The sequence below is a fragment of the Callorhinus ursinus genome, unplaced genomic scaffold (assembly GCF_003265705.2).
Source record: "Callorhinus ursinus isolate GAN/ISIS: 27379988/994484 unplaced genomic scaffold, GSC_fseal_2.0 scaffold38, whole genome shotgun sequence".
NCBI classification, from domain to species: domain Eukaryota; kingdom Metazoa; phylum Chordata; class Mammalia; order Carnivora; family Otariidae; genus Callorhinus; species Callorhinus ursinus.
In genome coordinates this window covers 273,696-294,995 of record NW_027397100.1, presented here as the reverse complement: position 1 = coordinate 294,995, position 21,300 = coordinate 273,696, and the positions used below count along the sequence as shown (strand labels likewise).

The following is a 21,300-nucleotide window of genomic DNA, read 5'->3' as shown; positions in this document are numbered from 1 at the left end:
GATCTCTCCGACTGCTATGTTGAGAAGGGACTCCAGTTTGAAAGGCTGGAACGAAGGAAGCTGGGAGAACAGTGAGGAAGCTACTGCCACAGTCCGGGTGGGAAATGGTTATGGTGGAGCATAAAGCGGTGATTTTGTTCTAGCCACACTCAACACACTTAATACTGATTCAATAGTATTATCTAATATATAGTCCATATTAAAATTTCCCTCCCGAAGTCCTTTTTACATTAAGGGAGAAACCTTGATCCAATCGAGGCTCACCTAATGCGTTTAGTTTTCACCTCTTTCCCGCTTTGGTATTTTTAAGAGCTCAGGAAAGGTGTTTTGCAGCATATGTCCCACATTCTGGATTTGTCTGATTGTTTCTCCATAGTTAGGTTCAGGGTAGCTATTATTTGGGCAAGGATTCTACAGAGGAGGCATAATGCCATCCCCATTGCATCATATCAGGAGACACATAATATCAGATCCATTATTGGTGACGCTAAGCGATAGTGTTGGTGATTAGATCTCCCGGTTAAGGTGGTGTCTGCCAGTTCTGTCCACTGCAAAGCAAGTTACTCCGTGGGATGATACTTAGGGACTGAATGTATAGTGAATATACTGTTGCCAAACAACCTTTCGCCCAGTGGCTTTAGCGTCTAATGAACAACCCGGTGGCTTCTGACCTTGTGCCTCAGTTTGCTCGTCTGAACAATGAGGATAACAGTGATCCCAAAAGGATGCTTGTTTTGAGGATCAGAACTTGGCACACAATAAACGCTCCGTAAATGTTAGATATTACTGGACGAAGGCAAGTATGACAAGATTAAGGGCAGGGCCAGAGCAACATTCTAGTCCTCCGGACGCCGCCGCAGCTCCCGGGCAGGGATCGAGGCGGAGCGGCCGGAGGGTCCACACCGCCACGCCCTCCAGTCGCCGGGAGCTGGGCCGGGCGGGGGCACCTAGCGCCCAGGCCGCGCAAGGCCCCCTGGGACCGGTAGTGCTGGGCGTGGCCTCGGGACTACATATCCCGGAGGCCCCCGCGCCGGGGCTCCAGGCACTGCCGCCTCAGCCCCTCCACAGCGACGGCGGCGGCCGCGGCGGCTGAGTCGGTGGTGGCGGCAGTGGTGGCGGCTGCGGGCTGAGCGGCGAGTTTCCGATTTAAAGCTGAGCTGCGAGGAAAATGGCGGCGGGCGGTGAGTGGAGATAAAGGAGGAGCGGCGGCGGGCGAGGGGGTGGAGTGCGAGGCGGAGGGAAGGAGGGCGAGTCTCGGGGCTGCCGCGAGCCGGTGCCTGCGGCTCCGCGGAGGCACTGAGGGGCGCGCCGAGAGGGGGGCGCGCTGAGATAGTTTCGGGGTGTCGGGGCCGCGTTGCTTCTCCGCAGTCCGGGGCGGCCCGCAGCCGGAGGAAGGGGAGTCGAGGTGGGGCGGCAGCCGGCTTGGGGGTGCAAGGAGGTCCCCTCGCAGGGGTCACCCTGACGAGTTTGGGGGGACCGCGGGGGCCCACTTTTCCTTCCTGTCCCTAAAGTTTTATCTTCTCCCAGCCCTTAGGGCTGCTTTAGAACGCTCTCCGCGTCCCCCTCCTCCCGCTGCCTCGGCTCCTTCGCAGTTATTCTGAAGAATTAGGGGGCGGGGGAAACCGCACAGACCCCACCGACCCCCACGCCAGCCTCCCAGTCGCACTCAGAGTCGGGCTGCATTTTGTTGCTGTGTTTCCTCCTTCACTAGGGCATTTTTAATATTTTAACTCAAATTATCTGCGGAATTTCATTTTGGGCACGGGTAGGTTCTCCGCAGTTTTCTCAGTGAAAAGGCATTTTGCTACCTCTGGTGTGAAGGTTGGGAAATGGCAAGTGGGAAGTTGGTGGATCAAATTTGGGGTTTGGCTGTCTTTATTAGTACTATTTTTCCCGTCCCCATCTCTAACCTTACATACATTGATTCAGTTTGTAATGATTTAAATTGTCTTGCACATGCTTTAAAAAAAAAAAAAAAAGACCCCAAAACCAAAAAACCATGAGTCGTTGGAAGGCTTAGTTGCTTCTAGTTTGAGGGCACTGAAGGTGGAAAAGTTAACCAAAAGAGCAGTTGTGAGAGGGAGAAAGCATCGTTTCAGAAATCTCACTAAGCAGGAGGAGTTCGGGATTCCTAAATGGAATGACACGAAAGGTATGAAATTCTCCCGAAGTCAAAACTTCTTTTTTCCCCTCCCGAATGTGAAGACTTCCTTTTTTGCAGTTTTTGAGCAGCGCTTCAAAGCCAACCTGTTTTTCTTATTAAGCCTGTACCGTAAAGAAACAGGAAGGCGAGTACCAGCTGTCTTGCTGCAGTGGGTTTAAATGGATTTGAATGAGATGAGTGAGTGGTAGTAGTATTGAGCGAGATTGCTGCGTCTCCTTGATTTAAATGCCTGGCTTCGGATCCACCTTACTGGTCCCTGGCTGCAGGAAACCTTCAGTATGTGTTGCAGCAGGTTGTATAGAGGATGATGGAACCCCCTCCCCAAAAAAGAAAACAACAAAAAAACCCCAAACATAGGTCTTGTGAATGCCGCATAAACTGTTAAACGGAAATCTGGAAGTTCATGAAATGTTTGTTCTTGAAAAAACACATAAATTATTGCTCTATTTAGAATAGGTTATACCAGATATAATACCCAACTGGAAAGGTACGCAAACATTGAAAATGAGTCTCCTCTAAACCCTCCAATTTGGGCTCCTTGGAGGCAGTGACTCTTACTGGTTTTTAGAGTATCTTTGGTCTTTGGAATAATTATTTTAAGATTTTTATTTGAAACATATCCTTGTTGGGTGCCAAAGCAGGAAAATAAAATGAACAGAAGAAAGGGAAAATGTAGTGGGAATATTGTTTTCTTTTCACTGTCTTGAACAAATGTTGATAGCTATTAAGAAAGGGCTTCTGAACTTACTGCTTATGTTGCCTTATGTACTAACACCCTTAAAGAAGTAACAGTCTGTGGGGCTTTAGGATGAAGAATGCTGCCAGGGTTCATTGTTTGTATGTAAGATGAAGCCTCTGTTTGTAACATGTAAAATGATATTGAACGCTATAGCTCCTGTCACTGGAGGTTGCTTCAGGTTCTGCATTTAAATGAACGGTAATCTAGGTTGCCTGTGATCCTAAATTATAGTGGTATTTTCTGTATTGATAGAAGTGACTTAATTGTCCAGTCAGTATTAAAAAAAAGGTATATGCCAGCTTCTAGCATACAGAACTACATTTTGGACATGAGGATTGTGGAATAAATGGGAAGCTGTAATGTTTCTAGAGGAGTTGTAGGAAATATTTTTACCATAAAATATTCCTTACCTACAGAGGCTTTGAAAATGCAAAACAGCCTCAGCATAATTAACAGATTTTGTATTTTTGTAAGTTTTAGGATGGTGGTTTTAAATTTACCAACACTAACAATTCATTAAAAAAAATTCAATGATATTAGAGTTTAGGCTATGGGATTATATTAAATCATTTCACTGTATTTTGAAATTCAGTATACTGTGCACCCCTCCCCCCTCCAAGAGTTACTTCTTGGGGCACCTGGGTGGCTCAGTCAGTTAAATGTCTGCTTTTGGCTCAGGTCATGATCCCAGGGTCCTGAGATCAAGCCCCGCATCAGGCTCCCTGCTCAGCGGGGAATCTGCTTCTCCCTCTTCCTCTGGCTGCCGCTCCCCCTGCTTGTGCTCTCTCCCTCTCTGTCAAATAAATAAAATCTTTAAAAACTTAAAAAAAAGATTAATTCTTATATCAGGGATATATTCTTATCCCTATTTAAGAATTATTTCAATAAATCCTCCCCCCCAACAAATAAATTAGAATTCATTCAGTAAGGAGTCCGTGTACTGTTGGACCCTGGATCCTTTTTCTAGGCGATGCGAAATAAAAAATAGTTTTTGAAATGGTCACTTACTAAAGCCTTCTTGACTGGTCTTTTGAAATAAACTTCCTTACTGTGTCAGGGACATAGTAAAGATAAGGTTTTTTTTAAAATTGTTTTTATTTAGGCTTTTGTGTATTGACTGTATGATTCTAGAATATTTTTTATTTTTTTTAAGATTTTATTTACTTGACAGCGCACGAGAGAGAACAGCAGGCAGAGGGGCAGGCAGATGGGGAAGCAGGCTCCCTGTTTCCGCAGAGAGCCCGATGTGGGGCTTGATCCCAGGACCCTAAGATCATAACCTGAGCTGAAGGCAAGACACTTAACTGACTGAGCCATCCAGGCGCCTCTAGTATAGTTTCTTTTATTTTTTATTTTATTATTTTTTAAAGATTTTATTTATTTGAGAGAATGAGATAGAGAGAGAGTACACGAGAGGGGGGAGTCAGAGGGAGGAGCAGACTCCCTGCTGAGCAGGGAGCCGGATGTGGGACTCGATCCCGGCACTCCAGGATCATGACCTGAGCTGAAGGCAGTCGCTTAACGAACTGAGCCACCCAGGCTCCCTAGAATAGTTTCTTTTAAAGACTACTATGTTTTTGAGAAGTTTTTTAAAAGAATAATTTAAAAAATTTTAGTTTGGACAGTAGGGTAAGATAAAAAAAACAAACTACTATGGTTCTTTGCCAAATTGGTGTTAAAATAAATGGCTTTAGGGTTTCTTTTGCATTTTTTTAGACTATATAATTTCAGGCCTTGGCCTGAGGATGTAGACTACTTTTGAAAACTAGATTTGTTGCAAGTTTAGAATGAGTATAGCCTCCAGTGGCTGTCTACACTGGAAAGCGACCACAATTTAATGCAGTTGTTAATCTGATGCTACCTAGGACTAGAAAAATGAATTGTTGATCATGTTGACGAGTTTCTCACAGGTTAAACCAGAGAGGACCTGTCCCAGTTTGGTTTGAACTACAGAATATATATTCTGTAGTGTAGAATATTTTTTTATTTTATTTTATTATTGAGTGGTTAAAGCTCTGAGAGCAGAAAATTAGTACTAGAAATGTATATTAACTTTTCTTCTTTCTCATAGTTAAACAGATTAAAGAAATAGGTGACTGTATGTTTAGATCTTCATGGATAGCATTGAGATTGAGTATTGCAGTAAAATGTAGGCATTTTCTTCTGTTTTATTGAGTGCTTTTTGGTGGTGGAGAGGGGATGACAAAATGAACATTTCTCAGTTAAAGTGGAGGAGGGGCTCTATTGTAATGAGGCTTATTCCTTCATTTTGTTAGTGTTTGCTAGGTAAATTCATTTAGCCTGTTGGATTTCTGATAGGGTTTCTGGGAGATTGTTTTGGGTTAAGGGTGCAGTTTATCCAGAGTCTAACCTTATTTTCAGCTCCTAACAAGTGATGGAATTGACTTGAATTTAATCGCCTTTCCCTTTCCTACCTTCTGGTGGAGAGTTGTTAAATGAACAGGAAAATGGCCAGAAGATACACAGCAACAGTTGAAAGGAAGACCTGTGCTGTCTAGGAGGCTGATTTATCCACAAACTGGATAATCTTAGACTACATACTGCCAGTTCCCAACTTTGTCAGCATTAACAGGGATCCTGCTTCTCCTCCAGTTTGGTAGGTTCTGCCGGCCTGGGTCAATTTACAGGGGGGTAGTAATAAAGGTTTATTTAACTGTAGTAAATTTTGTGGCCTAGAGGCAAAGGAAAGAAGTCTGATCTGTCTGGCAAACAGGCTTTTCAAAGAATATTTTAAGAGCAAATGGACTAGTCTTTTTTTTGAGTGTAACTTTTCTTTTTTTTTTTTTTTTAAAGATTTTATTTATTTATTTGAGAGAGAGAGAGAATGAGAGATAGAGAGCACGAGAGGGAAGAGGGTCAGAGGGAGAAGCAGACTCCCCGCTGAGCAGGGAGCCCGATGCGGGACTCGATCCCGGGACTCCAGGATCATGACCCGAGCCGAAGGCAGTCGCTCAACCAACTGAGCCACCCAGGCGCCCCATTGAGTGTAACTTTTCTTGTCTGCTGGTCACCTATGAAGGTATTCTTCTGAAATGTTTAATTTCTTCGGTTAGAGGTTATGAGTGAGGGTTCTGAAGTTTCACTTTTTGGAAACTAGGCTGATTAGATTACTAAATTTAACTCTTCATCATCCGTGTAAAGATGAAAAGGGAATATTGGCATGGGTACCACATAGTAATGGATAATCTACTGCTCCCTGGGGCTTTGCTTTTCGTAGCCATAGCAGCTGAGTAGGAGTGGTAGATGGATAGATGGGAAAAGACTGCAGAAGTCAGCATAATCCTCAATTAGGATAAGCCTCATGGTTAATTGAATGTTGAGTGTACAGGTTAAATCTCATTATAACAAACTCCAGGGGACTAGCTAAATTATTTTGTTGTACTGGGATTGAGCGTTTTTGAATATTGTTTGAAATAGATTAGTCTTTTTTTTTGTTAGAGGTGTTGGAAAAATTTTTATTTATTTTAACAATTTGACAAGTTGTTACTCATGAACCAATGTGTTTGACCTTCATTTTTAATGCTTTTGCCTTTAAAAAAAGGAAAGAACACATGTTTAACTGGGTATATAATTTATCCCCCCTCCCCACGCCCCATGTCTCAGTGTAGAGTAGCACCATTGGTTTATCTCAAAAACCAAATAAACTTAGAAGTACTACTGCCACCATCAAAGTGTGGTCATAGGAAATGGGAAGTTCCCCAGGTTTCCAGGTGACTGCTGCTGGTAATTTTTTCTGCCCTTGGTAACTTTTTATTTTTTTAAAATATTTTTTTAATTTATTCATTCAAGACACAGAGAGAGAGAGAGAGAGAGAGAACATGAGCAGGGGGAGAAGCAAAGGGAGCGGTAGAAGCAGGCTCCCCGCTAAGCGGGGAGCCTGATGTAGGGCTCGATCCCAGGGTCCTGGGATCATGACCTGAGCCGAAGGCAGACGCTTTAACCATCTGAACCACCCAGACGCCCCTGCCCTTGGTAACTTTTTAAAATAAATGAATATACTTCATTTTGGTGTGAACTTTACTTTGTCAGCAATAATGAAGGTAGCCCTTTTCCGTTGATCCAGTGTAGTTCGAGACAGAGATCTATATGATGTTTAAAAACAAGTGATGGTAGTATTGTAGTCGTAAATATGGAATTTTGCAGAAACAGGATTAATATATGTATGAGAAAAAATACTATTATGCTTGGCCAGAAATACTTTTTTTTTTTTTTTTCTGTCTTGTACTTTCAGATTGGTGTTTGGCGAATTTAAGGCATTTACATCCCAGAGAGTTGTGATTGGGTGTAGCAAGACATTTTTGAAGTCATTCTTTTAAATAGATGTTCCATGAAGGAGGGAAAATCTGAAAGAGGGAATTTCAAAGCAACCCAAGCAGTGTTTTGAAAGTTCTTGAGTCAAGAATAATGACTGACTAGTAGGCAGGAAGCCTGCAGTTGCATTGTGGTATTGTTCCTCCATCTTATGCATTTGAGAACTTGAGCACAAAAGAGGAGAAAGCATGGGGAGGGGAAGAAAGAGTTTTAACAAAAAAAAAGGGGGGGGGGAGGGAGACTTTAAGAGTAAATATTCTTTGCTGTTCTATTTAAGTGAAATCTAAAACCAAATTATTTTTACTTTGAGAGGAAGTGTTTATCATAATCTAAATGTCCTAAACTGACATTTTTATAAATGAGAATTAATTGTTACTGGTTGAAAGAGCAGCATGATCACACGCTCAGTTTTAAAACAACTTTAATTAAAAAAAAAAAATCTTGGGGGGGCCTGGCTACCTTACTCGGAAGAGCATGTAACTCTTGATCTCCAGGTCATGAGTTCGAGCCCCACATTGGGGGTAGAGATTACTAAAAATAAACATATATAAAAAAAATTTACAAGTGAAAACCTTTGAATATTTTCCCCTTTTGTTACCTAATCGTTTGTTAGCTTGTTACTTTAAAAATGATACTTACCTGTGAAGAGTTGAGAATTTGTAAGCTAGTACTGTAAGCTTCCTGCAAATCAGTCTCTAGGTCTTAAAATTCATGAAACAAAGCGGGTGGAGTATGTGGTCTTCCAAGGCTCCTTATATTAGAAGATTTTATAAACTTGAAGCATTTTATAAATATGTAGAATGTCCTTATATTTAAATTTTGTTGGTCAAACATTAAATGGATTAAGCTCTTTATACCAGATATGGTAATCTTTCAGTACTAACTCATCAGTTTGGAGTAGGATGACTTTGAGCCCCTGACTTCACTCTAGTATATGCTATAAGCTGCAAAGCGTGTGCTTGCACACATGTGCCTCTAAGCAGGAGGGGGAGAGAATTTTCAGTCCCCTCCTTCTGTTGTAAGAAAATGAAGTCATATTTTTCTTTACTCTCAGTAAAGCTGTCATCAGTGAAATGCATTATTGAATTTAAGTCACTCTGTAGAGTAGCTGTATCAGCTTGATTTTGTTTCCAAATTGAAATTTAGCAACTTTATTTGAAAATGTTTTAAGGATTACCCAGTATTCTCTTCACCAGATTGTGTCTTTTGTCTAAACACATTCTGCTCCAGGGCGCCTGGGTGGCTCAGTTGGTTAAGCGACTGCCTTCGGCTCAGGTCATGATCCCGGGGTCCTGGGATCGAGTCCCACATCGGGCTCCCAGCTCAGCGGGGAGCCTGCTTCTCCCTCTGACTCTCTCCCCTCTCATGCTGTTTCTCTCTCGCTCGCTCTCTAATAAATAAATAAAATCTTTAAAAAGTAAAATAAAAAACACATTCTGCTCCAAACAAGCTCATCTCTTTTCTCTTTACCTGTCTGGTGGTGGTTGTGTTTTTTATTTTACTTTTTAAAGATTTTATTTATTCACTTGCAAGAGAGACAAAGAGAGAACAAGCAGGGGGAGAGGCAGAGGGAGAGGGAGAAGCAGACTCCCCTGCTGAGCAAGGAGCCCCAAGCGGGACTCCATCCCAGGACTCTGGGATCATGACCTGAGCTGAAGGCAGACGCCCAACCATCTGAGCCACCCAGGCGCCCGGTGGTGGTTGTGTTTTATGATTTTCATCCCAGCCAACATGTTTGGCCCCATTGCTGTCAGAGCAAGTGTTTGGCTGCATCTAGGAAAATCTAACTTTGCCAGTGAGAAGAATAACTACACACGTTACATCCATTGGAGGGCCAGTAGTATCTTCTTCGTGTAATAAGACAAAAACTATTACTATGTTAAGTATTAGGAATATTTCATCAGGAATCAATAAAATGAATTCAGAAGCTACTTTCAAAGTGCACAACCACATCTAGAATGGTGGAAACCTTAGGTGGATGGATCCCAGGTTAGGTGAACCTGGAATTGGGAAATTGTCCAATAAGCTCCAGTTTTCTTTTCTCAGAGTTCGAGATACCTCCCACATGTTACTTTTTAAACTGACTTTTCGCACCACCATTCTTTTAGCCTTAAGCTTTAATCATCTTTAATTTGCTATTTTTTTTTAAAGATTTTATTATTTATTTGAGAGAGAGAGAATGAGAGATAGAGAGCGCCAGAGGGAACAGGGTCAGAGGGAGAAGCAGATTGCTATTGTTTGGCGACTGCCCACTCCCCCGTACAAACACATACTTAACCAGTGTTTATTAAGCTTGTAGTGTTAAGGCACTGTGAGAGTTAAAAAGGTTTTGACCTCCAAGTGTGCACAGTCAGTTACTTACATCACTTTACTACAAGGCAATCTGTTTTGCTTATAAAGATCAAGAAGTTCAGAGGAAGAAAGGGACTACTTCTGACCAGGTGATCAGGATGCAGGACTTTGAAGAATGAGTAAGATTTTAATATGGAGAGAGCAGTGTCTGTTGGTGAGAAATCATTAGTAAGAGCTTAGACATAAGGCATTTTAAGACTTGGTCATTTAAATATTCAATAAATGTTAAGTGAGTGGATTTGAATAAACTGGTTTTGTTTTTGCAGAGTCCTATTGATACATTTCTCTTAAATATATTTTCATTACAATTTCTGAAACTAGTTCAAGCCCTTTATTTCTAGATTATGTAACAGCTTTCAAAGTAGTCTCTGTTCTTTCCCTAAGTCCTCTCTGTACTTATTAAACATCATTTTGATACAGTTTTTGCTTAAAAATCTGCACAGTACAGGGCGCCTGGGTGGCTCAGTTGGTTAAGCGACTGCCTTCGGCTCAGGTCATGATCCTGGAGTCCCGGGATCGAGTCCCGCGTCGGGCTCCCTGCTCAGCGGGGAGTCTGCTTCTCCCTCTGAACCTCTTCCCTCTCATGCTCTCTATCTCTCATTCTCTCTCTCAAATAAATAAATAAAAAAAAAAATCTTAAAAAAAAAATCTGCACAGTACAATCCAAAAGCCTTAACCTGATATTCAGTTATCATAGTCTTTTTAAAAATCAATCTTTCCCATTTTTGTTGCCTCTTATTTCAGTCACGCTGCTTCTTTCTGCCTCTTCTCCTTTGCTATCTAGGCCAGTCTTTAAGGTCCAGTTCAGATCCTGTCTCGTTTAAGTAAATTTCCCAGACCACCACAACTGAAAAATTGGTTCTTACTTTCTGATATTATTGTCTTCTCACATGCATAGGGGTCAGTATTTATTCATTGGTAGGACAGATTCAGTCAAATTGTATTACTTTTTTGAGGTGGGGACTATTCCTTTAATAAGCTTTTGAAATCCTATATTATTAAGTCCCCCCAAATGCTTGGTGTTTGGATATGAAAGTTTCTAGAGTTCTAACTCTCAAGTCCACTTTTCTATCTGGATATTGAGATAAAATTAGAGTCCTAAGGATTTGCTTGGGACCTATGTCTCCCTCATAAAGTTGTCCCAGATAAATCATGTCTGGGTCTTAGAATACATTCATATTTCCCAAATGCCCTAGGACTGGACAGTCCTTCTCTGAGTTGTTCAGATGTTTTTATTCAGTACCACTGTTCTCCAAAGAATTGTGCTAGGCACTGTAGGTGTTAAAATCCCTTTGTGATATAGGGGTTTATAATCTAGTTGAGAAATAAGTATAATTGAAAAAATATAGTTGCAACAATTCATAAATAAGTGTTTCAGAAGTTCAGAGGAAGAAAAGGTCGTTTTCAACTGGAATTGTTGGAAACTTAATGGAAGAGATGGGTTAGATCTAAAGGGAATTAATTGCTGCTTCTGATCCCTCTTTCCCACATCTTCTATTCTATAATGCTTAGTTGCAGTGAAAGAAAAAAACTTCTTTTTTAATTGAAAAGGAGGCATAAACTTGGTAGAGTTGAAGCAGTACAAAAAGGTATACCTTGAGAAAGTAAGGATCATGGTCCCCCAGGTCTTTGGTCTTTATAGCTACCCCCCTTCCCAAAGGCTACTGAAGTTAGAGGATATTCTCTACATACAGTTGTGGATGTCTCTCTCTTCAGTATTTTTTCCCTAATCTCTCCCTCTCCCTCTTTGTTTCTTTTTTTTCCAATAAAGATTTTTATTTATTTACTTGACAGAGACACAGCGGGAGAGGGAACACAAGCAGGGGGAGTGGGAGAGGGAGAAGTGGGCCTCCTGTCAAGCAGGGAGCCTGATGCGGGGCTCGATCCCAGGACCTTGGGATCATGACCTGAGCCGAAGACAGACGCTTAATGACTGAGCCACCCAGGCACCCCTATATCTCAAATTTTTAAAAGGCTATATAATATTCCATTGTACAAATGGATTTTATATAACCTATTTTAACCAGTTCTGCATTGTTATTTCCAATCTTTTACTATTTTGATTGTTACTGCAGTGAACTATATGTAGATCTGTGTGTAGGCTTGAGTATATCTCAGTATAGACATCTTGGAGGTGAAATTTCTGAATCAAAGGAAATATACATTTTAAATTGTAATGGGATCCAGCCCCGCATTGGACTCCTTGCTCAGCAGGAGCCTGCTTCTCCCTCTCCCTCTCTTGTGTGCTATCCCTCTCTCTCAAATAAATAAATAAAATCTTAAAAAAAAGTAACAAAACAAAACTTTAATAGTTCTTTCCTAGGTGCTTCCAAAGAGATTATACTAAACTTATACTTCCACCTGTTGCTTATGAGAGCCACATTTCTTTGTTATTTCTTTTTAAGTAGTCTCTATTCCCAGTGTGGGGCTCGAACTCATGACCCCCAAGATCAAGAGTCGCATGCTCCACCAACTGAGCCAGCCAGACTCCCCTCTTATTTATCTTTTAAAAACTTATCCCTTCTCTTGCTTGACTGCTTGAAGGCATGAGATCTATTGTTCATTATCTAAGAGTATGAAACTAAACTCCTTCCCGTGGAGTTCCCAAAGCCTTTCATAATCTGACTCTAATCTACATTTCCAGTATTATCTCCTTAATTCTGTCTATGTATTTTGTACTCTAGTTGCTGTTAAATTTCCCTTGTTCTGTCTTCCCTGCTCTTACCCTAGTAAAATTCTCTTTCCTGTGTTCTGATTCATATTCTTAGATACAAAAGATAAAAGCTACCATTTATTCAAGCCTGTATGCTTGGATAGTGTTGGGTGTTTAATGTACATCATCTCATTTAATAGTCTTTTGTACTGTAGAGCCTTTTTTTTTCTTCAAATGAAGTCTTTTACAAAACCCTGTTCAAAATAGAAAATGTGATTTTATTAAAATTTATTTTCTAAGTTGAAATTTAAACTGTTTGCTGGTTATAAAGGCAGTGAAAATGAGATTGCTGTGATGAATATAAAAATTTGAAATTGGGTTATGAAGAACTATTATGGATCTAAATCCATCTCTGCCTCTAGTTTATTTCTGTATTATGAAAATCCCAACTCATACAGAGCTTTGGTTGCAAATGGTCTCAGTTCAAAAATATTTTTTGATATATATAACAGTTACACATGGGACAAATTAAAAAGGTACCAAAGAGAATACAGTGGAAAGTAAGGCATCCTTCCTCAGCTGTCTCCTAGCCACCTCCCTATCCCGTCTCAGAGTTACTGTTAACTGTAGTCATTGTTAACTCAAGGCATATAAATGCACATGCTTAAAAGCTTTTAAGTTTAGTGAATTTCTCCTACATTTGTGGGTAAATTTTATATTAAAGTGTAGCATACATTCAGAAAAACACACAAGTATAGGCAGATAAATTTTTTCTTTTTTTTTTAAGATTTTATTAATTTATTTGACAGAGACAGTGAGAGAGGGAACACAAGCAGGGGGAGTGGGAGAGGGAGAAGCAGGCCTCCTGCTGAGCCAGGAGCCCGATGTTGGGCTCGATCCCAGGACCCTGGGATCATGACCTCAGCCGGAGGTAGATGTCTAACCAACTGAGCCACCCAGGCGTCCCTGGGCAGAACTCACTTATGTAATTGGCACTCAGGAGTCCTGTTCTGGATTGTGTATGTTTTTTAAATGATCTTGGGGAAGGTTTCATATCTATATTTATAACTACTAAATTCTAATGGTTATACAGTATTCTGTGTGGATATATCATAATGTATCCAGTTTCATATTACTACAAAGCTGTAAGTGAATATCCTCATACATATTTCTTTGTTCCCATGTTTTGTTATGCATATAAAAATTTCTGGAAGTAGAATGCTAGGGTACTAAAGAGTATGAAGTTAAGTTTTATAGATAATTGCAACTTGCTCCCAGTTGTAGAGGTTGTATCACTTTATGAATCCATCAGCAGTGTATGTAACTGCTTGTTTCCCTTACCTCATGTGTTTCTTCTAGTGCTTTTATGATTTCTTTTTCTTTTGTAACATAAATCAAATGTAAAAATTTAAAAAATGTAAAATAAGGGGTACCTGGCTGGCTCAGTTAGAAGAGCATGTGACTCTTGGTCTTGGGGTTGGAGTTTGAGCCCCATTTTGGGTGTAGAGGTTACTTACAAATAAAATCTTTAAAAAAAAAAAAAGTGAAAAAAGTCAGGATGTTAAACTGGTAGCATAGATTAATGAGGTGGTAAACTACAATATGTTGTGATTATATTCTGTTTAATGTGTTTAAAGGTGTTTAAAATGTACCTATATAGGGGTGCCTGGGTGGCTCAGATGGTTAAGTGTCTGCCTTCAGCTCAGGTCATGAGCCCCATGTTGGGCTCCCAGCTCAGTGGGGCGTCTGCTTCTCCCTCTCCCTCTGCCTCTCCCCGTGCTTGTGTTCTGTCTCTCTCTCTCTCAAATAAATAAAATCTTGAAAAAAAAATGTACCTATATAACATTTGGATTTTTATTTAATATGTAGAAATCTGCTTTTTTGAGGTATGATTTACTTATACCACAGTTGAACCATTTTAAGTGTGCCATTTGTTTTGACAGATGTAAATTGTTGTTTTACTACCACCACAAACAAGATGCAGAACATTTGCATCACCCCAGAAAGTTCAATCTTGCCCATTTGTATTTAGTCCTCTTTTGGGTTTTGTAGTATTCAGTCAACCACTGTTCCGCCTTCTATCACTATAGTTTGCTTTTTTCTTTTTTTAACTTTATTGAGGTATAATTGACATTCGGTTAATTACATATATTTAAAGTATACAGTTTGAGTTTTGACATAGAGGTCTACCTGTTAATCTGTCACCACAGTTATAATAATGGAAATACCTATTAACTCTAGTAGAAATATCCTTATATCTCTTTATAATCCATCCCTCCCCCCATCTTCTGTAATTACTGATCTGCCTTATGTCACTGAAGATTAGTTGACCTTTTTGAGAATTTTATATAAATGGAATCGTTTGCTGTGTACTCCCCCCCATTGGTTGTCCAATGATCCTTTATTGAAATATTTTCCTTTGTAGTTCTTAGCTAGTTGGGCATTCCACTGTACCACTGTTGATGTTATCTATGATGTCATGAGGGTGGTGGCCATCAACATTGGCAGCCCAAAGACTGGGCAGTCCCCAGGATCTCTTTAATGGTTCTGGAGAGTTCTCTGGCTAAAGATCTGTGCCTCATCTGTTGGGCAGGGTTGACAATTTTATCAAAAGTAGTATTTCCTGGGGCGCCTGGGTGGCCGAGTTGTTAGGCGTCTGCCTTCGGCTCAGGTCATGATGGGATCGAGCCCCACATCAGGCTCCCTGCTTGGCGGGAAGCCTGCTTCTCCCTCTCATACTCCCCCTGCTTGTGTTCCCTCTCTTGCTGTCTCTCTCTCTCTGTCAAATAAACTAAAAAAAAAAAAAAAAAAAAAAGTAATATTTCCGCTGTGCTTAACAGAGAAAACACTACTCATGTTTTTCTGTTGCTTTCTGTCTCTTGGAGGTTCCTTGAGGGCTTTGATAATCTGGGCCTTTCTATTCTGAATGGTCAGTTTCACTATAATCCTTGTACCCTTCGGATCACCAGGTGTCTTGATGATGTCATCACCAACTTTTTTTGGTGACAGATCTAGGGGGATTGATCTTGGGGGCCAGCTCAGACATGGCACCGACTTCCCCACTGCTGTACCTCAAGTATATGATTTTGATCTGGTTGGGTTTGAACTTAGGCAGGCAGCATGAAAGAGGCATCTGGTGTTGGATGAACCTGGATTTGGGATGACTGAAGACCGTTGCACCTTTTCTTTCTCTGAGCTGAAAACCAAAAGTGCTACGTACTTTTTTTTTGAGAGGAGTTGGTTTCTTTTACTTCCTGTGTAGTTATTTTGGGATTCATCTCATCCGTGTTGTTGCATATGTCAATAGATCTAAAAAAATATTTTATTTTTAAGTAATCTCTACACCTGATGCAAGGCTCAAACTTGACAACCCCGAGATCAGAAGTTGTATGCTCTACCAGCTGAGCCAGCCAGGTGTCATATTAGTAGTTTTGTTTTTTATTGCTTAGTGCTATTTCTGTGTATAGGTGTATCCCAGTTTATCTCTTCACCTGTTGATGAACATCTGGGTTGTGTTCAGTTTTTGGTATCAAAATATAGCTTCTTTGACATTTATATACAAGGATTTGTTGTGACATAGGCTTTTATTTCTCTTGAGTAAATGGAATGTCTGTTATATAGTAATTGTATGTCGAACACTTAAAAATTTTAAGAAACTGGGGTGCCTGGGTGGCACAGTCGGTTAAGAATCTGACTCTTGGTTTCTGCTCAGGTTGGTGATCTCAGGGTTTTGAGATCAAACCGTGAATTGGGCTCTGTGCTCAGTGCAGAGTCTGCTTGAGACTTTTTCTCCTGCTCCCTCTTCCCCCCGCTCCATGCACTTGAGTTCTCTCTCTCTCCCCGCCCCCGCCTCTAAAATAAAATAAAATCTTAAAAATATTTTTTCTTTTAAAAGAAACTGCTACTTGTATCTCAAAGTGGTTGTACCATCTTACATTCTCCCAGCAGTGTATGGTAGTTTTGGTTATTCTACATCCTTACCAGCACTTGGCATGGACAGTCTTTTTTTTTTAAGTTTTTTTATTTTTTTAATTTTTAATTTTTTATTGTTATGTTAATAACCATACATTATATCATTAGGTTTTTTTTTTTAAAGATTTTTTATTTATTTATTTGAGAGAGAGAGAATGAGAGATAGAGAGCACGAGAGGGAAGAGGGTCAGAGGGAGAAGCAGACCCCCCGCTGAGCAGGGAGCCTGATGCGGGACTCGATCCCGGGACTCCAGGATCATGACCTGAGCCGAAGGCAGTTGCTTAACCAACTGAGCCACCCAGGCGCCCTATATCATTAGTTTTTGATGTAGTGTTCCATGATTCATTGTTTGTGCATAACACCCAGTGCTCCACGCAGAATGTGCCCTCTTTAATACCCATCACCAGGCTAACCCATCCCCCCACCCCATTCCCCAAAGTTTTTTTTATTTTTGAGTAACACCCTACATGGGGCTTCATTTCACAACCTGAAGATCGACAAGAGTCCAGGCTCCACTGACTGAGCCAGCCAGGCATCTCGATATGGTCAGTCTTTTTAATGTTAGCTATTCCAGTGGGTGTATAGTGGTATTTCATTGTGGCTTTATTTTTAAATTTTTTTTTTTAAAGATTTTATTTATTTGAGAGAGAGAGAGAATGAGAGATAGAAAGCACAAGAGGGAAGAGGGTCAGAGGGAGAAGCAGACTCCCTGCTGAGCAGGAAGCCCCATGTGGGACTCGATCCCGGGACTCCAGGATCATGACCTGAGCCGAAGGCAGTCGCTTAACCAACTGAGCCACCCAGGCGCCCCTTATTTTTAAATTTTTTAAAAACATTTTATTTGAGAGACGCAGAGAGAGAAAAAGAGAGAACAAGCAGGAGGGGCAGCAGGGAGAAGGAGAAGCAGGCTCCTCACTGAGCAGGGAGCCCAACGCAGGGCTTGGCTTGATCATGACCTGAGCCTAAGGCAGACGCTTAACCTACTGAGCAACCCCTGTGCTCCCAATTGTGGCTTTAATTCGAGTTTCCTTAATGACTAATAATGTCGAGCATATTTTCATGTACTTATTTAGGTCAAGTGTCTTCATATTTTTTGCCCCTTTTTAAGTTGGGTTGTTTATCTAATAGAGATGTAAGAGTTCTTTAGAAACAACCCTTTTTGGATATATGTTTTAGAAATATTTAATTTGAGAGGCATCTGGGTGGCTCAGTTGGTTAAGCATCCAAGTCTTGATTTTGGCTCAGGTCACAATCTCAGGGTTGTGAGATAAGAGCATTGGGCTCTGTGCTGGGTGTGGAGCCTACTTAAGATTCTCTCTCTTCCTCTGCTCCACCCCCCGCCCTCCTGCTTGCATGCTTGTTCTCTCTAAAAAAATAATAATTTGAGGGTGCCTGGGTGGCTCAGTTGGTTAGGCGACTGCCTTCTGCTCAGGTCATGATCCTGGACTCCCGGGATCGAGTCTCACATCGGGCTCCCTGCTCAGCAGGGAGTCTGCTTCTCCCTCCGACCCTCTTCCCTCTCGTGCTCTCTATCTCTCATTCTCTCTCTCAAATAAATAAATAAAATAAAAAAAAGTAAAAAAAATAACAATTTGAGACTGTGGTAGGCCGTTTCATTTTCATAACTTTTTGGAAGAGCAAAAGTTTTTAATGTTACTGGAATTCAGTTTATTCATTTTTGTGTTTTATAGCTCATGCCTTTTTTGTTGCATTTAAGAAATCTTATCCCAACCCAAGATTATTAAGATTTTCTCTTATGTTTTCCTCTAGAAGTTTTATAGTGTTAGCTCTTAAATTTGAGTCTATGACCATTTGAGTTAATTTTTGTATGTGGTGTGAGATAAGAGTTGAGGTTCATATTCTGGTATATGGCTATTGAATTTTTCCAGCACCATACATTTGCCATTGCATTGACTTGGCACCTCTGTTGAAAATCAACCAAATACATGCAGGTCAGTTTATCTGTCTGTCTTAACCCCAGTCTTGAAATCAGATAGGATAAATCATCCAACTCTGTTTTCCCCCCTCCCATTTGTTTTGCCTCTTCTAGGCCGTTTGAATTTCTGTACAGTTGTTAGAAAAATCTTGTTGATTTCTGCAAAATCTCTGTTGTGGTTTTGATTGTGATTGCATTGAATCAGTTGATAATTTGGGAAGAATTGATTTCTTAAAAATATTATGTCTTCTAGATCTATTTAGGCCTTCTTTAATTTCTTTAATTTCTCCTAGTGTTTTGTAGTTACCAGCATATAGATCTTATTGTCAAATTTATCACAAGTTCCATATTTTAAAATGTGATTGTATATAGTTTTTAAAAAATTTCAACTTTCCTGGGTGGCTCGAGTCATTAAGTGTCTGTCTTCCGCTCAGGTCATGATCCCAGGGTCCTGGGATCGAGCCCCGCATCGGGCTCCCTGCTCCGTGGGAAACCTGCGTCTCCCTCTCCCACCCCCACCCCCTGCTTGTGTTCCCTCTCTCGCTGTCTCTGTCAAATAAATAAATAAAATCTTAAAAAAAAATTTCAACTTTCCAATAATTTTGTTAGTATATAGAAATATGACTAATTTTCATATCCTGTATATTTTATCACCTTGCTAAACTCATTTTTTAGTAGTGTTTATGTAGTTTGCTTAGGATTATATATATAGGTGATCATGTTTTTTGTGAATAATTTTGTGTCATTATGCTTTTTGTTTTTTTCCTTTTTTTGTTTCTTTCTTTTTCCTTTATTGTAATGACTAATGCTTCCAGACAGTCTTGGGATTTTGATTGTGATCAGTTTGATCAGTTTGGGGGAGATAACCTTTGATCTTTGTCTTATTCTCAGTCTTAGGGGGTAAGATGTTACTTAAAGTTCTACGGATCTGCTTTGTATCAGTATATCCTATCTCCCCTCCTTTTGTTACTGAGTTTTAAGAGTTTCTTTTTTAAAATGTATTTTCTGGATATACCTCTTTATCAGATGTATTTTGCAAATATTTTTTCTCAGTCTTTGTTGGTACAGATCTTTACTGGTGATCTGCACTGTCTGTGTACTAATGCTCAAGTTCTGGTTATATATATATTTTGGGGAATAACAAGTGCTTTAAAGCTTGGTCAGCAGTTATTATAATTCCATTTTTTATAAATGTAAATGGAAGGAAAAACTAAAATTGTTAATTTAGAACATATCAGTTTTTGTTTTTTTTTAATTTGACAAATAGAGAACACAAGTAGGCAAAAGCAGCAGCAGGCAGAGGGAGAGGGAGAAGCAGCCGCTCTGCTGAGCAGGGAGCCCGACGTGGGGCTGATCCCAGGATGCTGGGATCATGACCTGAGCTGAAGGCAGCTGCTTGACTGACTGAGCCACCCAGGCGCCCCTAGAACATATCAGTTCTTAAACATAGTAAATTTTCTACTGTATTTAACTATTAAAAGTCATTTTTCATCTTCAGTAGCCTGGAGCTTGATATGTCTTTTTACCTCCTTAGTAAAAATGCAACAATAAGTTCTTGTCTACTTCCTCATTTATTATTACAGATTAAGATTAAAAACATCAAATATATCAGTCTGGTATAATCCTAATGAAAAAGTGTTGAAGACTTTTGTAAAACTCAGAATCTTAGCCATGCCGGTTTGTCATTCTTCCTTCTTTAACCCTTACTGATCTCCGTGACTTTACCTCTGTGGTCCTTTCTCACCAAGCTATAACATACTGTCTTCTCTTTTCATGGTTTGTGTGCTGTAACTATTCTACTGATTGTATTAGCTTTTGAATGCCTCTCCTACAAGCTAATGAGAAAAATACCAGCTTCACAATATGCTATTTATCACATTTAGTATTTATATTGAATTATTGGAACCTTAAATCACCTAAGTATTTCCCTGGATCCTTTTTTTTTTCCCCTTGACACCTTAGTTTGCTTACCAGTCCCCTCACCATAATTTGAAGATCTCTATTTTAATTCTTTTCTGTCTGAATTACTCTTTCTATCATGCTGGAATTTTGGGATATTTTGCAATTTACATTTAAGAAGGCTAGTTTAAAAAAAAAACAGTGGAAATTTCCAGCTTAAAAAAACAAAACAGCTACTGGTCTAATAACTGCTTTGCAGGAAGAAAGAAATATGAAAAAGAACCGCAGACGTTCTGGATGTCAGCCTGTGAAATTTTCCACGATTCCTTATAATAACATGCAGGCATGCTTATACTGCTGGATTCAGTGCAACTGCAGTTGTGCTCTGAGTGGAATTTGAAGCTATTCTGTCAATGATAAAATGGCACCTGGCCAGCTTTTAGTGAAAATTCACACGTCTAAGGTACTGTGTGATTATTTCATCTGTGGCCATAACACTGAACTTGGAAAGTTACTTAATCTTTAGATTCCAAAATTCCTGTTTTGAATGAATTTTGTTTTGTTTTATTTAGTAGATTCATTATGCCTCTGAGAATACAGACATATAAAGTCATTATTTTATTTTTTTAAAGATTTTATTTATTTGAGAGAGCAAGAATGAGAGAGAGAGAGAGCACATGAGAGGGGGAGGGTCAGAGGGAGAAGCAGACTCCCCGCTGAGCAGGGAGCCGGATGCGGGACTTGATCCTGGGACTCCAGGATCATGACCTGAGCCGAAGGCAGTTGCCTAACCAACTGAGCCACCCAGGCGCCCTAAAGTCATTATTTTAGTTGCAGTGCTGTGTAGATACTTGTTTTATACTATATTGAAGAATGCTCAGAAAATTAAAACAAATTTTACACTTGAATTTTAAAATATTTTCGTAAACTCGATACTAATTTGGTGTGGATTCAAGAAACATTTTAACCTCTATTTCAGGTTCCTGTTAAAATTTCAAAGGGTCAGTAGACTTCAAGTTGATACTTATGTTGTGGTTTGGCTATTTCAAATTTGAAGGCAAATCCTATTACACTATTTTCCTAGTGAAGGAAGTCCCCAGTTCTATAAACTGGCAGAGCAGAATGGTGAGCAGATTACAAAAAGATTGAGATTGCCCACTTCTACTTTGCTTCATCTCTTTCATGGTAAATGCCTACCAGTGGTTTTAAGGAATCAAATTAAAAAATTCCGATTTTATGAATTTAACCTCTT

At 40.0% G+C, this 21,300-nt stretch overlaps 1 protein-coding gene across 6 annotated transcripts in view; it reads left to right on the top strand.

The window, feature by feature from the left end:
- Positions 1-1,037: 1,037 nt before the first annotated feature.
- NCOA3 (nuclear receptor coactivator 3) overlaps positions 1,038-21,300 on the top strand; it is a 139,517-nt gene continuing 119,254 nt past the window's right edge. For 4 of the 6 annotated variants that reach the window (XM_025875336.2, XM_025875502.2, XM_073880299.1 and 1 more), the window contains exon 1: positions 1,038-1,181. The gene's annotated coding sequence lies outside the window, so the exon portion shown is untranslated. Of the gene's footprint in view, positions 1,182-5,197; positions 5,521-21,300 lie in introns of those variants that run through there. The other 2 variants (XM_073880302.1, XM_073880301.1) reach the window with 2 other exon arrangements.